Genomic DNA, 15,589 nt, shown 5'->3' with positions numbered 1-15,589 from the left:
CAATTATATTAAAATGCAGCCTGTGTATACAGATGTCACATTGTTTCTATATTCAGTATTTTTTGTGCCTGACCTGCTGAGTGTTTCCAGCATTTTCTGTTTTATTTTTATTTCTTAATTAATTTTCTCATTATCACTGATCCAGTTGTGAACCAAATGTCTTCCAGAGGGAGATATGTATATTGAGAAGATTGTATTCCATTGACGCACAATTCAAGTGTAGAAACATTACAACCTGTTGAAGGTGAGGTGACATTGCTATGTATTTAATACAGGATTAAAAACTATCAATATGAGACTGCCTTTGTTAATCATTTCAATAAACAGCTTCTCAAGCCTAAAAGCAGCAAATTAAATAAAACAAGGCAGAATATGTTTTATAATAAAATAATTGATCAATCCTAAAAATACCACTGGGTGCAATCTTACGACTTCGTCCCTCTTAATTCTCAGTGAGGCAAGGTGGTAAGATCAGGCAGGAAGCGAAAAATGAGAAATGTGTGATTTTCGCTTCTCCCGATTGTACCAGCTTGTTTTGCCTGTATAATCAGCTTTATGCCAAAGCCGATTTCAATATTAATGATATGTTTAGCTTAGCACATCACAAGTGTGCCAGAAGCAGTGCCAAGAGGGTGGGGCTAGAGCTCATAGCGTGAGCTATGACAGGAGAAGGCAATGGGAGTTCTACAGGGGTGGGAGGGAAGGGGAGAAAACTGCCAGGGAGGCAATCAACGGGGGCATGGGGAGGGAACTCTGCACAAGCAGTGGCAATCGGGGTGGGAGGGAAGGGAACCCTGTTGTGTGGGCGTGGGAGGGAGGGCACTCTGCCAGGAGTGGTGATCAGGGAGGAGGGAGCGAATTCTGCACAAGAGGTGGTAATTGACAGGGGTGGTCCCAATATCCATGGTGGAGGAGGTTCCAATGTCTGTGGGGGAGGAGCCTGATGACTCAGTGTCTGTGGGGAAGGAGCCTGATGACTCAATGCCTGTAGGGGGAGGTCCTGATGTCCTTGGGGCAGCAGGGGATCATCCCAGTACACTTGGAGATCAGGGCGTCTGCGCAATGACTCCCCTAGATCTTAGCAGCCGGCTTCCTCGGTGAGGTAAGGCTCCAGAAATACATTCTAAAACCCTGTTTTATATCCCTATGGATCCACCTCATACTTCGTGCACAGTTAACAGTTGATAAACTGTTACCCAATTCTTCTTTTTACTGGGCACAATTGTATGTTCAATGTATTTCAGCACCAAGTGTGTGACACTGCACATCCACATTAAATGATATCTACAATGCATGGTCCATTTGTTCAACTTTTTTTAGTTGTGTTACAATCTACCATTTCTTCTATATTCCTGTCCCACCGTGTCCATTTTTGTATCATTGTCTACAGCATGGCCTGAAGAATAAAATTCTTGGTTTAATCAATCAGTAACAAATTATGTTCAGAATCAGAGAGACACCACTTTTAACTAAGCCCACATCAGTACCATTAATAATTACCTCAGTTTACCTGATAAACCAGCTGCCTATCTATGGCACCAACTGTTCAGGAATCTAAGAGTGGGAAGCTGCAATTGTGGGAAGTTCAGGTCAGAGAATCAGAACCTCACTGTTGTAGTCATTTCTCTGTTATTCCATGTGACTGCTCTCATTCCAGGAAGGAGAAGATTTTTGAAATAAGTGTCCAACTTTTTTCCAATAACTGTTTCTTTGAATTTGTTTGCTATGATTAGTCAAAGACGCCATTTTTGTTATATCATTTGTCTGCCAGAATGGAAGAAGGCAAACTCGGTGGTCTTATTTTTGTCTAGTTATTCCTCTGTTTTTTTTATCAATGAAAACTGTATTTAATGCTTTTTGGAAATCAAGGTAACCAATGTCTGTTGGGCACCAATTGTTCAAGAGAGTTAATACTTTAATTATAAAAAATAATATTCCAAAGTAACATGGTGAAAACTGATGCCTCACAGTGCCAAGCACCCAGGTTCAATACCAGTCTTGGGTGACTTTGTGGAATTTGCACATTCTTCCCATGTTTGCGTGGGTTTCCTTCGGGTGTTCTGGTTTCCTCCCTCTGTCCTAGGGCAAAATTTAATGCTGTCCCCTGAAATTAATTTGGAGGTGGACAAGGGAATGCAAGTTGATGACCCCACTACCTTCTCAAATCAGCCTTAGTTAAGACTAGGGTTCCTTTGTGCCCTGATGCCAGTAAATGGGTAATTAATCTTCACTTAAATGCCTGACCTAAGCTTCACAGGTATTCAACTAATGGTGGGCTGGGCAATTGCTAAGCAAGGAGCCCAGAAAGCAGAAACTGTGGGGTTTGCCTGTGGGCTGCTGGGTTGGGATGGGATGGTTTGGAGGAGGTGGGAGAACACCCTTGTTGCCAGACACTTAGGGAGTGATTCTCAGCACAGGGAGACATAAGCGAAGGCCGTGTAGCGGGCTTCCTGCTGGGCGCCAGGGCCTCCACGTGTTATCGGCTCCCAAGTTTCCGGTGTTGCAAGCTCCACATCAGAAATTAGCGCGGAACAGGGTTGAATATTTAAATTCTAATTTTAATGTCACTAACCAACCCACCTCTCCCCCAAGCCTCTCCTCTCTCTCTCACACACACACACACACACACACACACACTCCAGTGGGTTTACAACAGCTCCCCACCAATGGGGAGCTGGCGGCCCGACCCCGCTAGAGTGAAGGGAGGCCATGGAGGCCCCCCAGGGATTGGGAGTGAGGGCAATGACCCTTGGGATGTGCCAACCTGGCAATGCCAGCCTTAACCCTGGTACTACCCAAGAGGCAAAGTGGCAATGTCCAGGGCCACCTTGGTACTGCCCACCGGGCACCAGATAGCACTGAGGGGGGTGGTGCCAGAGGGGGTAGGGCCTAGTAGGGGCTAGAGCCTTTGGATGCAATCAGTGGGGGTGGGGACTCATTGCTGAAGATGAGGGAGACCTCCTTTGTGGGTTCCATGGGGCCATTGTAGACAGCCCTCCCCCATTAGTCATCACCCTTTAACCCTCCCTTGGTCCTTCAGAACCTGCTGCCCTGCCATGCTACTAATCCTTGACTTATCTGGGCTCTTCAGCATGGTGGGTCTGTTTGTAGTCCCATCAGTGGCCACCATACCCAGCAGCTCTGTAAGGCAGGACTCTGATAAGAACATAAGATATAGGAGCAGGAGTAGGCCATCTAACCTTTTGAGCTTGCCCCGCCATTCAACAAGATCATGGCTGATCTGAAGTGGATCAGTTCCACTTTCCCGCTTTCTCCCCATAACCCTTAATTCCCCTGTCTATCAGAAATCTATCTACCTGTGACTTAAATATATTCAACAAGATAGCCTCCACCACTTCAATGGGCAGAAAATTCCAGAGACTCACCACCCTTTGTGTGAAGAAGTTCCTCCTCATCTCTGATCTGAACTGCCCCCCTCCCCCTTATTTTGAGGGTGTGCCCTCTAGTTCTGCTATCCTTTCTAAGCAGGAAGAATCTCTCTACCTCTACCCTATCTAGCCCCTTCATTATCTTGTAAGTCTCTATAAGATCCCCCCTCAGCCTCTTAAACTCTAACGAGTACAGACCCGGTCTATTCAATCTCTCTTCATAGGCTAACCCCCTCATCTCCGGTATCAGCCTGGTGAACCTTCTCTGTGCTCCCTCCAAGGCCAATATATCCTTTCGCAAATGCGGTGTCCAAAACTGCACACAGTACTCTAGTTGCAGCCTCACCAGTGCCCTGTACAGTTGCAGCAAGACCTCCCTGCTTTTATATTCTATCTCCCTCGCTATAAAGGCCAACATTCCATTCGCCTTCTTGCTCACCTGCTGCACCTGCAGACTGGGTTTTTGCGATTTGTGCACAAGGACCCCCACATCCCTCTGCACTGTAGTGTGCTGCATCTTTTCACCCTTTAAATTATAATCCCTCCTACTATTATTTCTACCAAAGTGGATAACCTCACATTTGCTAACGTTATACTCCATCTGCCAGGTCCTCCTTCCACGCAATTCACTTTTCCACTCATCTTTGTGTCATCAGCAAATTTCATTACCCTACACTCAGCCCCCTCCTCCAGATTGTCTGTGTAAATGGTAAACAGTTGAGGCCCCAGCACCGATCCCTGCGGCACTCCACTAGTCACCAACTGACAGAGTGGCGATCGCAACATAAAGCAAGTAACATTACTCCCAACATTAAATTGCTGCTGGACAGCCATCAGAATTGTGAGTGGGCCATATGTCCCCCACAACTTTATGGATAGGGGATCGGACCAGTGATCCATAAAATCCAGCCCCAATATGAATGCAAGGTGAGTGGCTCATTTATATTTAGCCTGTTGTAAGAAGAATGAGTAGTACTTTTTAGTTCTGTACCCGTTTCAATGTAAAGACACATTTTGACAAATTGAGCTACCTGAAGGCAAAATGTTAAAGTATTTCACTTCAATTACAAAGAAGAAGCACAATTACCCATGACTGACAGAAGATTCACTAAAATTACCAGAGAGTCATTTTCAGATATTTGCACAGTGGATGCCATGTAGCCATGCATAACAATCAACATTTTGTATTAGCCTCAGTATGTCACTTGCTATTTCAAGTTTTAGATTTGTTTTTACTTTATATTTTTCAAGGACACAGCAAATTCCTTTCCTTGCTGCAGGAATTGTAATGGGCACGACAGAACATTTGTTGGACCATTTAAAGGTCTGTTGACCTCGGGTTGGGAATCTTTGGTCTCGGGGGCATGCACAGCCGGAAAATTCCCCCGAGTTTCATATCTGAAGTTTTATAATTAATCAGAAATGAAAGCTTCTGCTAATTAAAAAATTATTCCTGAGGAACCACTATACAAAGCTTGTTGCTTATCTAGTTCTTCCCATCATTTTGTGTGATCTCCCAGGCCTGGCAGGCTGGTCATTCCAGTAATTGGTGGTGGGTGTGACTCATCTGAGAAATGTAACTTTTTGATAAAGGTTGTAACCTTTTCAAAAAGCTATAAATGTTATTTCAAATGTACTGTAGCTATTAGTGCTTGGAAATAGATTATAATCCCAATAATGGAATGGGTATGCAGGGAATGGGATGCCCAGTCTGTTTCTAGTTTCAGATCTCATTACAATGCTGCTGTCAATCTGTACAAAATGAGCATCTTAGTGCAGCTCACTGGAACCAGGTTAGCTGGTTAGCATCTATTTGTCCTGGCTCCATAAAAATAATTATATACAAACTACTTTGGACCCTTTTTATCCTGTTGTTCAACTTGATGGAATATATACAGGACACACTGTACCCATTTGTCCTCTAAATTAATTCAGAGACATGCAAATCATAGGGCCCCTGATTTGCATGGAATAATGAGGCTCCCAACTTAGGCTTTCCTGTTGGAGGCCACGTTGGCAGCAGAATGGTGATGGTGCAGTAAATGATGCATAGTATATTTAACTCTGTTTCTGCCATTAAATTCAAACCTTGAATGTTCTACCAAAGACTTACATTCTTGCAGTTAGAGTAAAAACTGTACCTTCTGGACTTCAGGCTAAAATGATATCAGAAACAGACATAGCCCCTTTCTTTTGAATCTTCTGAGGTGCAAAAGCCCCAGTGCATACATCAGCTTTAGCCAACACTGCATAGATTTTGGCATAGGCACCCACTTTTGGCTACTCTGCTTCAGATGCATGTGGGAATTCTACTAGGCTTGAGTAAACCAACATTGAAGAGACGTCATGTTTTCTGTCTGAGGTGTGGGGTGACTCACAGCAAAGTACCTCAGTAAGTAATGCGGTCAAGAACTGGCAAAACTCATTGATTGTCTTTTGTTAAATGGGTATTTTAAAAACTAGTCTATTATAGGATCCTAGCAGTCGAGTCACTAGCATGAAAAGGACCTCAGGGTTTTACATTTTTAATTCCTCATAACCTTCTTCAATGGAAAATGTCAAAATCTTTTATGAATGGTGTTATGAACATTTCTTTTAAAAGAGGAAAATGTTTCAATGAGGTTTTGACACCGGTAAGAAATTGTATTAGCTTTTTTAATTTGTTCTCAGAGGATGGAGAATACTAGCAAGGCTGCATGTGTTGCCATCCCTAGTTGCCCTGAGAAGGTGAGTTTTCTTCATTGACTACTGCGATAGTTATGGTGATGTTAGGTTATGATAATGTTAGGTATGGAGTTCCATGATTTTGACCCAGTAATGATCAAGAAGCAAACATTATATCCCAGTTGCAACAGTGACATGGAAGGAACTTTGGACGACATGGTTGCATGCTATGGCAATGAAATAGTAATGCGTATTATTACAAGTCAGGTTGGATACTTCAAGGTGTTCTATGGAACTTGTATGACCTGTAACATTTTACGTTGAATTTGGCTAGGATGAACAGGAGAGGTTTAACTTCAAATGTGATTCAACTGACCCACAAGGAGCTTTTATCAAAAACAAAGTTTAATTAAGAATATTGATGACATATAAATGAATACACTTAGCAAGATCAAAAACAACAACCACAATAATGTAATTCTCAAAGAAATATCTCTAATGTGTTCCAACCAAAGCCAACATTCAATACATAAAACCCTTCAAATAAACACAATATAGCATGGGTTAATGTCCACTTGTTACAGGTATCCAACCTCCTGGGTTGAATGCTGAAAATCCCTTGTGAAGAAACTCAGAAGAGGATGTAATCAAATCTATTCCGCAAAACACAGCTTCTTTAAGGCAGGGTCGCAATAAGCCTCTCCTTCAGCTAACTGATAATAGTTTTAGAACCAAACAAAAAGTAGAACAGGGAGAGAGAGATTGCTTCTTAGCTTGCTGTTAAAAGCTGTTTCCAACACACACTCTAAAGTAAAACTGAAAGCCTAAAGGAAAAAACTCCTATCACCTGACTGCCACAAATGCTGTTGAAAGCCCTATCAGCTGACTGCCACAGCTTAGCTCCACCCCTCTCAATAGCATCACTGAAGTTGTAACCTGCATCTTTTAAAAAACCTTTCTTAAAGGTACACTCACATGAGAGTATCATGAAGTAAATCATATGATAGAGACTGTTAAAAAGGTGGAATAGTTTGCACGAAAGAAATGTTCTTACCCAGAACCTTATAATGTATATAGTGTAAATAAAATAGTTTTGAAGAAACCTACCTGAGTCAGACCTACTCCACTCGTGTAGAGGAAAGCTTTCCTGATACTGATTACACAAGTCACAAGTAACCCAAAGAGACCCACAAAACAATGGTTTTGTCCTGACATTTGCTTTTCTTGATTGTAGATATATAGCCATACTTGGTCACTGCAACTACATTTCTTCTTTGGCAGCCAACACTTGCATACCTGTCTGATTTAAGGCTGTATTACAGTCATAGATGTTTACAGCATGGAAACAGGCCCTTTGGCCCTACTTGTCCATGCCACCCAGTTTTTACCACTAACCATATCCCTCTATACCCATATTACCCATGTAACTGTCTAAGTGCTGTTTAAAAGATAAAATTGCAGCTGCCTCTACTACTACCTCTGATAGTTTGTTCCAGACATTCATCATTTATTGAATAGTTATTTGTTTATCTATTGAGTATTGAGAAGAGATAAAACTGATATGACATTTGTACCCAGAAATGAGTATTGGTGAACAGGTTATTGCTTTATACTTTTCTCTATTTTCACCATCACCTGGGGTCACAAACCTACATTGGTACCCAGTTAAGCAATGTCTCAATGCTATAGTTCTCATCATTGTTTTCAAATCTAATTCACTGCTCTATATCTCTGTAAACGCTTACTATAGCCCTCCACGATATCTGTGCTCCTTATTTTTAGTTTCTTGGCATCGCCAGAACAATGCATAAAATGTGCATGAATTCATCTGAACTGTTAACTGTAAAGGAGCTGAGAAACAACTGTCAAAGAACTGTCAAGCTATCAATTTGTCTTAGTACTGTCAAGCTGTCAAAGAACTCTTAAAGAACTGTCAAATGACCAAATAATTGTCAAAGAACTTTCAAGCTGTCAAGGAATAGGTGGCACAGTGGTTAACACTGCTGCCTCACAGTGCCAGGAGCCCAGGCTCAATTCCTGGCTTGGGTCACTGGCTGTGTGGGGTCTGCATGTTTTTCCCATGTCTGTGTGGGTGTCCTTCGGGTGCACCAGTTTCCTCCCACAGTCCGAACGACATGCTAAATTCTCTCTCAGTGTACCCAAATAGGTGCTGGAGTGTGGCAACCAGAGGGTTTTCACAGTAACTTCATTGCAGAGTTAATTTAGGTCTACTTGTGACACTAATAAAGAAATAACTCAAACTGTCAAAGGATCTTTGGTGAGTTTACATGGAAAGGATAAGTGCAATTGTGAAGTGTGGCAGCATGGGTTAGCATTGGGGTATGAGGGTCCATGAGGGTGGTTAGGGAGCATGAGGTGGCATAGGTTGGCATGGATGGGCATGGGGAATTTTTGGAGACTGAGGAAAGTTTTTTGTTTGTGTTAAGTTTAATTCAACAAAGTTCCAGAAAACAGAGGCAGGCCTTCTGCCAGCCCATCTCCACACCTGCTGATCTTCACAATCATTCCAGGGATGATGGGTACAACTTTCAATCCACCTGCTCCCCAGAGCTGTGATCATTCTTAAAAGTTGGAAACACAGAACTTGGAATTCCCCTGTCTCAGTGCACCCAAGCAGGAGCAAGAAATTTGGTTCCAGCAGTCTGACAATTTAGATGCAGTGGAATTGTCGGATGGTTAAATTTTTCATATTTACACATTATCAGGTGATTATCAGTGTCATTGCACAAGAACAACCTGGCTAGGGGTTAGCAACATTACAACTTGGATGTTGTCATGCCTTTCATATGTTGCCTCAACCATTTATTATCGTCAAATGGAACAAAGAACAAAGAAAATACAGCACAGGAACAGGCCCTTTGGCTCTCCAAGCCTGTGCCGAACATGATGCCTTAATCCAAAAAAAAAACTTCTGGAATGAACCAATTTGTCTGCACATTGATATTTATCATAGTTGATTAGGGTAGTTTTAAAGTTTATTTATTAATGTCACAAGTTGGTTTACATTAACACTGCAATAAAGTTACTATGAAAATCCCCTAGTCGCCACATTCCAGGCCTGTTTGAGTACACTGAGAGAAATTAGCATGGCCAGTTCAGCTAACCAGCACATCTTTTGGACTATGGGAAGAAACCAGAGCAAACCCATGCAGAAACGGGGAGAATGTGCAGACTCTGTCCAGACTGTGACTCAAGCCGGGAATTGAACCCGAGTCCCTGGTGTTGCGAGGCAGCAGTGCTAACCACTGTGCCATCCTTTGTAGGATCACAGACTGGCAATGTAAGATGGATTGTGGGATATTAAAGATAAGCATTGATCCAAATTTATATCTGATAAGTGTTCTTTTATTCATGAACAATGATTCCAGCTTCTGATAATCTATCCATACAGCTGTATAGTTGGTAAATTAATCAGGCTCCCAGTTGTCTCTTGACAATGTCTTCAAGATAAAAAAGAACAGCACACAACTGTTCTGTTTTCAAAAATATGCAAAAGCTCTGAGGGAAATAAATGGTCAGAGCATAGCACTTTGGAAGAGCAGCAATGGATCTAAGTACTCAGTGGCTGCAATTTTTTTTTCTCATAAGGCAGCATGGTCTGCTGCCCTACGAGTCAATTTAACTGAAGCCCGGCTTATGCTGCTTTAAGAACCTAATTAGTTTAATTGTAGTGGGATGTGTGCACACATGGCAAGGGACCCATTGTGTCATTGGAATGCTGCATGCTGCCACTGTGACTGTCAGTGAATTGATGTTATTTGCTACAGATGTTGTCCCAAGATAACAACACACATACGCAGAACACTTGGTTCTGAATACATTAAACATCATTCATTTATTTCTGAAGAATTGTGGCCTGATAATTGATTTAGGACAGGATATATAAGACTTCATTGGTAAATGGCATTGGATTTGGAAAATATTTACTTTAAATACAAAGGCTTCAGCCTCCACCCCCCCCCCCCCCCCGCCCCCAGCTGTCTCTGGAGGTGTTGCTGCGCTGGCTGCTGCTTCTGACATGAACTGTGTGGTCACCAACATGAGCTCTTGTGAGTGTCCTCTGCATGTGCCTAAGGCAGCTGAAGTTGTTGTCACACCCCAAATGACTCTTGTGATATCCATTACTCAAACTTTGACCACACAGTTCCATTTTAAGATTTCTTATATCACTTGTCGAAAATCAGTCATTCAACTGCTAGAGAGGCCTCACACTGCATTACTGAAAGCATTAGGTATCCAATTTGCAGGAAAGTAATTTTTTGAAAAAAATCTCTGTTATTGCAAAGTCTCTGGAAGTATTGTGAAGTGTTGTGGTGAGTTCCTCGGGTTAGCATAAAATATTGCTGCTTCATCACAGAGAGGGCACAGGATTAGGTGATCTGTCCGTGTGAAGACTACAATAAGTTTGGGACCAGCAGTGCCTGTGTCTCTGGGTCTGCAACAGCCAGGGAGATGGAACAGAGGCTGCAGAGAAGGATGCCCATGTGCTCTGCCAAGTTGGAGCCAGACTTTTTATTCTCCTTGACATTGACAGGAGATGGCCTGGCAGGTCTGCTAATGCACTCAGCATCTTGGTGAACATTCCATTGGCACTTTTCTGAATGCATCGTGCAACAAAGGGCTGCAGTCTATCTGCTCCCGTCAAGCGTGTTTTTGGTTGGGAGCATGCAAAATAGGACGGGTGCCCACCCCCACATTCTCACCTAATCCCGAGCTTCACCCCATTATAAGGGTGGCCGAAATTGAAGGTGGGCAGCCAACGTGCATATTTAAATAGGTATCAAGCTAATTAACCCTGATATACGCTGCTCATTCCATAAAATGATACATAAAAAAGATAGTTTAAAGAATGGGAAGAATGAATGGGCTCTATCTTCGGAGGCTGCCCTTTGCGAATTGGTTGGCAACCTCCTAAGATCAAATCCCCTTCCTTCCTACCTGCTTGCTGCATTAAACCACCACCTCCATCTACCCACCCCTCCACCCACCCACACCCCGCTCCCACCCCTAGCCTGTCCAAAATCTCTCTGCCCAAGACCCTATACTTATCTGTCTCCAGGATCCATTGAGCCTTCTTATTCTTCCTCGTTGTAGTCCTGGCAGCGCCCATTAATGCGCTCTTGGAACTGGTGGGAATGTTGCTTCCAAGAATGGGACTTCCTCCATTGTGAAGCCACACAGTGTTCCTGTTTAATCTGCTGGTAGCTTGTTATGGCTGGCGCAAGTTGGCTCCATGTTGACTCTGCTTTCAGGGCATGGGAGCAAGATGTCCACCCTACTCCATAATATTCTGCCCAAAAGAACAAATTTTTCAAGTGTCAGTCCACAGCCACTGCATCTGTTTCATCTATTTGAACCATATAAAATTAATGGGGTTCAGCCCATCAGTGTCCAGCCCATCTGATAGCAGGGGAGGGCAAAATAATTTTATTTTACACCAAGGGGTGTGGAAGCATTCACTGATGGTGGGCTTGCATGGGCCAAAGAGAGGCCCCAACGCTTTTAAAGTTTATTTATTAGTATCACAAGTAGGCTTACATTAACATTGCAATGAAGTTACTGTGAAAATCCCCTAGTTGCCACACTCCAGTGCAGTTTGGAGAATTTTGCATGGCCAATGTACCTTACCAGCACATCTTTCAAACTGTGGAAGGAAACTGGAGCACCCAGAGGAAACCCATGCAGGGGAGAATGTGCAGAATCCATACAGACAGTGACCCAAGCCGGGAATTGAACACGATCCCTGGCGCTGTGAGGCAGCTGTGCTAACCATAGTGTCATTGTGCTGCCATTTGGAGAGAAAAAGAACATTTTTTGCAGGTAATATATTTTTCTAACCTGATGTTAAAGGTCTTGGTGATGTGGTATTGCAAAACCCCACAATCTCTGATGTGGTTCACTGCGACAGAGGCTTGATCCAGCTCTTTTAATTATATTATGGTAATAAAGGGCTTTTAAACTGGGGATCATTCTCAAATCCATTTTGAAATGGATCTCTTTTTCTCCTCTCTCACACATAAATACAGGCAAGCTCTCTATCTAAAGAATACATAATATAAATTTCTCCCTTAAGTTTCAGATAATTGAAAAGAAAACAAAAGATCTTGTGAGTGATTAAAGAAAGTATGTTTGTACTAACTAAATGTCATTGACTCATACTTGTGTGCACTGCATATGGTTAGACTACAGGATTTACCTTCAGTTAACAGAGTAACACAGTAGAATTAGCAGCTCTAGGAAAAAAATATCAAGCCTGACTCCAGCTTTCTGAAGAGAGACATAAATTAAAGCTTTGAGTGGGCTTTTAATGATACAGCCTATTAGAAACACATGCTTTTGCTTTCAGACATTTGCCTATGGTGAAGATGAGTTATATCTCACTAGCTGGTTCAAAGCTGATTTTTGATTTGATTTATTATTGTCACATGTACTCGTATACAGTGAAAAGTATTGTTTCTTGCGTGCTATACAGACAAAGCAGACCGTACATAGGGAAGAAAAGGAGAGAGTGCAGAATGTAGTGTTATAATCATAGCTAGGGTGCAGAGAAATTTCAACGTAATGTGAGGTTGGGCCATTCAAAAGTCTGATGGCAGCAGGAAAGAAGCTGTTTTTAGAGTCAGTTGGTACATGTCTTCAGACTTTTGTATTTTTTTCCTGAGACTACGTACGGGGAACGTGGGGTCCTTGATTATACTGGCTGCTTTTCTGAGGCAGTGGGAAGTATAGACTGTGTCACTGGGTGAGAGGCTGATTTGAGTGATGGACTGGACTTCATTCATGACCCTTTATTTATTTAGTTTATTGTGGTCTTGAACAGAGAAGGAGCCATACCCAGCTGTGATATAACTGGAAAGAACACTTTCTATAGTGCATTTGTAAAAAGTGGTGAGAGTTGTAGCTGACATGCCAAATTTCCTTCGTCTCCTGAGAAAGTAGAGGCATTGGTGGACTTTCTTAACTATAGTGTCTGCATTAGAGGGACCAGGACATGTTGTTGGTGATCTGGACACCAAAAAGCAGGAAGCACTCGCCCATTCCTACTTCAGCCCCATTGATGTTTTGAGAGTAATGCTACTGGGTTTAGCAGCATTGTTAGATTCAGAATTTTACTTCGTAAATTTCCACTTAATTTTTTGTGTGATGAGGTGCTCTTTAATATAAAAAGGCAAATAAGTATCCTGCTTCATTTGGATGTAATTAATGGTGAATTGCCAGGGTAGATAATTTTAAACCTCTTTTGGAGCAGTTCTATCAAATGGATATCAATATTAATACTGTATTCCTAGCACTACTGATTTTAAAGTGTTAGCTTTGTTCCAAAAATGAGCAAATCTCAGGCGGCGATCTTATCATCGCACCCAGCCGGCTGATAGGTAGGACGAGCCAGTAAGATCACGAGACAGCCAAGGAATCAGGTTTGTGCCTGATTTCTTGCCTCTTGAGATCTTTCTGGCACTGGATATCTGGTGTGATCAGCCTCGCACCCATTTCTGGCATGAGGCTGAATAAATTCTTTAAATTTAATTTCAATGTAATTTACATGAAATTAATGAGCCTGCGACACAATTGTCTGGGTTCACTTGCCTGTGTGACCTTGCTGAGGGAGGATCTCTCTGGCAAGAATTGCAGTTTGTCACCAGCAATGGGGACCAGACATGATAGCCTTGCCGGTAGACCCAGAGGCCATTGAGGCCACCCCAGGTGGTTGGGGCAACAGGTGACACTCTGGAAGTACCGGCCTGGCACGCTGGCAGTGCCCATCAGACACCAGGCAGTGCCAAGGGATCAGGACCTGAGGGGGCAGGGCCAACCTGGGGGCACAGCTAACTGGGGTGGGCGATCATGAGGGTGGGACTGCTGCACATTTTGCATTTGCATTCAGTGGAGGGAGCAAGGGGGGCCTGCTGCCACTCTGCATTTGCGATAGGTGGGGGAGGGGGTGTGCAGTGGTTGAACAGTCTGGCTGGAAGTGGCTCGTAATCAGCCACAAGACCCCACGGTAGCGCGGGGAGAGTGCCATGCTTTGACCATGGAGGCCAGCTGAAAGCAGCAGAGGCTCAGTGCAGGTCTGTCTGCTGCTCAGAGCTGAGAAACCTGCACATGCGCAGTGGAACCCTCTGTTGCTATCAGGCAGCTTTCAGGTGATTTAAACCTCACCCACTCCTGCTACAGGTGGAAATCTACTTTCAGCTCTTTTTCATGCAGTTACCGCATAAGGTACCAGATTTGGACTCACCAGAAAAAAATGGATTTGAAACTCTCCCATTTTCATGCTTGCTTTGGACTTAGAACTTTTTTCATAAGATTGCTCCTTCAAAGTCAGCATTGAAAATTAATCAGATATTGATTTCACCCATTCCTTGTACCATCAAAACAAAATATTTCCTTCTCTGTATGTTTAAAAGATCACAAATATTTTAAATTTGCTGGGAACTGAAGCAACGATGATGAATATTTCTGCTAAGAACTGGGAACATGGGGCTGGATTTTATAGTACACTGAGGTCTCCATTCCCCCAGCTAAAATATAGAGGGGAGCCTTCCTGACCATTGCCCCATAACAATTTAGTACTGGGAGCAGTGTGAGTTGCCTTAAGGTGAAACATCTGACAGTGTTTTAGAGTGCTACTAGCCAATCATTTGAATAGAAGCTGTGTAGACCCAGCAACACCAAGGGGAATCGGTGGCCATTGCTGGGACTACAGGCAGTCCCACCATGCCGAGAAGCCAGGGTTAGTATGGGATCCGGAAACCCGGTGAGAGGGTTGGAGGGGGGAGCAGGTTCAAGTGTCGGGGGGTGGGGGATGTATTAAAGGGAGGAAGTCTTTGTGGAGGATACCTCCAATGGGCTCAGGGGGTCATAAGGAAGATCTTTTTCCCCTTACTTGACACCAGCTAAAGCTTCCAGGCTTCCCACATGGCATGGACCATCCCCTAATGCAGATAAGATACAACCAGGGACAGAGTGACATTAATTGGCCGCTTTAGGGCATCAATATCCAAGGGTCGGTAGACACCTGAGTCCTCCACCATCTCCAGCAAAATTTCAGACAGCTGGCATGTAGACATAGTGAAAGCCACCTGCTGTTTTTTTTTACAAGCAATGTCAATTTTAAGCGCAAAATATTAATTTCATGTCCAACAATTTTGAGAAATTAGTTAATTTAATTACAATGAGTAATGCTTTAGAATCATACCCAGATATTCAGATTCCAACGATTCCACCATGAACTCAAATGTTGTCCAAGTGGCAGCTTTGATTTATGATTTAGTTGAAATAACAGACTGGTTTTACTACATGGAGTCGGCTGATTGCACTTATATTCTTCAGATTGACCTGTCTCACCTTATGTTCCCAGGTCAACAGAGGCAGTGTACAACTCTTACCTGTGTGGGACTCCAGTTTCTTCTTGAGTACATCTGCACACTTCCTCAGCAATACATTTTAACTAGCTATTAATTTGCTAAATTATTTAATATGTATGGGACTAGAGAATAAAAATTAGAAATCCC

At 42.9% G+C, this 15,589-nt stretch overlaps 1 protein-coding gene across 2 annotated transcripts in view; it reads left to right on the top strand.

Moving 5' to 3' along the window:
* Positions 1-15,589, top strand: part of slc35f4 (solute carrier family 35 member F4) — a 218,450-nt gene that overhangs the window by 118,234 nt on the left and 84,627 nt on the right. The gene's annotated exons all lie outside the window — the stretch shown is intronic.

The sequence above is a fragment of the Carcharhinus amblyrhynchos genome, chromosome 14 (genome assembly GCF_965287045.1).
Source record: "Carcharhinus amblyrhynchos chromosome 14, sCarAmb.v2.hapA, whole genome shotgun sequence".
Taxonomy (NCBI): domain Eukaryota; kingdom Metazoa; phylum Chordata; class Chondrichthyes; order Carcharhiniformes; family Carcharhinidae; genus Carcharhinus; species Carcharhinus amblyrhynchos.
The sequence above is the reverse complement of the archived record's forward strand: the minus strand, read 5'-3'. Positions and strand labels throughout refer to the sequence as shown.